Source organism: Protopterus annectens, chromosome 4.part0 (assembly GCF_019279795.1).
Source record: "Protopterus annectens isolate FY-2018-M chromosome 4.part0, PAN1.0, whole genome shotgun sequence".
Taxonomy (NCBI): Eukaryota; Metazoa; Chordata; order Ceratodontiformes; family Protopteridae; genus Protopterus; species Protopterus annectens.
This window is the reverse complement of record NC_056733.1, coordinates 1,555,916,620-1,555,919,119: the sequence shown is the minus strand read 5'-3', so window position 1 is coordinate 1,555,919,119 and position 2,500 is coordinate 1,555,916,620.

The window sequence follows — 2,500 nt, the reverse complement described above, 5'->3', positions numbered from 1 at the left end:
CCACCCACACACTCTCTGGTGGATGTGAAGGTGTACACCTGCTCAGCAGTAGCAGCATGCGCATTTTAAGTGATGGACATGATCAGGTGATGTCCTCGACACCTATTGCAGTCCTCCTCTAGCTGATTGCATGTGGAACAACTGTGATGGTGTTCCCATAGCCATTCTCATGATAAACACAGTACACTATCTAGGGAAAACATGTTGGTATTTGGCCATGACAGTCACTGTGAGTGGTACCTGGATGTAGTGTTCTGACACGGCATCACAGATGATATCTGGATGTACCTCAAACATTATACACAGTGGAAAATAGACAGGAGAGTGATGTAGCACACATGACTACAGCGTGTAAGTATAGCTATGCTGCATTGAGACTACTGCCTGTTTAACATGTGTGCGGTAATGGCTATTCTGCATGTTTTAATACAGACATGACAGTACTCTGTTCGTGAGGGACCCCCATCTGTAGGGCCATCTGTGAACTTGTCAGTGTGTGCAACCATTTGTTTCCTATGTTACACACTGAACACACATCTGTGCACAGCAGACGCATAGTGTGAGGATTGCAGACAGTACATGATGATATGGATGTGTTACTGCCATCGTATCCCTGACTGGACATGTGTCACATGAAACAGTGGTATGACAGACACTGTCTGGGATTCCAGTAATGGGTAACTGTTCATAGCTGTGGTCACACGTCTACTACATTTTGTACAGATGGCATACAGCATATATGCATGTGTTGTGCTCCCTCTGCAAATGTATACCATCTGTTGTGTTGGATTGATGGTGATATCTATGCATACTGTTGTAGGTAATCCTGTATGCTGTTGTCTATCACTAAGCCATATGTGGGTTTAAACTGTGACACCATAGGCTGAATGGGTTGGGCGGTCCAGGCAGAACCTCCTTTCCCACTTCAGCTGACCATGGCATCGGGCACTAGCACATCAGGGGTCCAGCCTTGGACATCAACCTCTGTTGGCTCTGCACCACCTTCTGGTGATACCACCACTGAGGATGGAGCATGCCCCCCCTGGGATCAGGACCAGACAGGTACATGTCTGCTGTTGTGCGGTCCCGGACGTGTTGCGTTGGGAGCTCACTAAGGGGTTCCAAAGCCAGATACTCAAACTCAAGGGCAGAGTGTCACATTTACAGGGTGATGCTGCCCTCCTGGACAGCCCCCAGCACTGCCTCCTTTGCAGCTGTTTAGGTGCATGTGGCGGTTGCCCATGGCAGGTGACCTCCGTCCCACTGTTCCCATGGGCTTGTGAATGCCAAACACCCATCCCCATCTGGGGTATATCCCCCACATGTGTCATATACCAACCCTGTATGCTGTCTTTTCTGTGATCCTACCCTACCTATCCTCCACGGTCATACCTACACTCCTTCGCCTACATCCGACCCTCACCTGCTGGACACATGTAACCCTTGTAATATGCATCACAACATACTCCTGTTATCCTCACCCCTGTCTCCCAGGTGCACAATCCTGGTATGCATATCACTCCTAAATGGTCCAGGTACACGTGATGAGGATGACCTCATTGTACACACAACACTACCGGTCCCTCTATGGTTACCCCATTTACCTTTATCATGATGATGATGTTGCACACAGCACCTTGCAAGAGTACTGTTCAGACATAATGATTGGACAGGTACTGTTGTGTTAATGTACATTACATGCACAGAGTGATGTATACGGCCAATGTACAACTATTTGCGTGTATGAATGACACATGTCTGTCTGAGGGAGTCTTGAGATCACATAGAACACCACTACATAATACAGGCATCGCTGGTGTTTCCCATTTCATTCGTTTGTAATGCATTGTTGCCACATGGTATGTTCCTGAAATATATCTATATATGTATGTACCTATATGCTGGACATAAACACTCACACATACACCTACATGATGGGATACATTCTTATACTGTTGAATGACTGCACTGTATGATATGTTTGTGGTACTGTCAGATGTCTGTATATCTGCCATGGCGTATTGGTAATTCACATTAGCTGTGTGTGCAGGGTCCTGGTTCCGACCCTTGCAGAGGACATTTATTTGGTTGCAGGGCAGAACACGGCCATTGGATATGGAGGGAGTAAGGCACATTAAAGCAGTTGGGAGCAGGTGTGCGTGGGTGTGCGCAGTGTTAAGCACTGCTGACCTCTGGTTACAGCTTCTTACACTCGGTTAGCCTCTACATTGCGTTACCAGTGCAATACTTGCATACTGGTAGCCAAACATGCTTACACCCGCTCGCTCCCGCACTTGCAAATGCACCAAAATTGGTGCTTGCATCTGAAAGTCACACCCCTGGGTGGGAGTGAGGACCACAATATTACCTTGTGATGCCTATTACATTGGACTACATGACTACAGTATCGGGAATGGCTGCCCATTAGGCGACGGCATGGCATACGACTGTACGGAATCGGCGGCCTGTCCAGTGAATTTATCATGTAATTTGTGTGTTC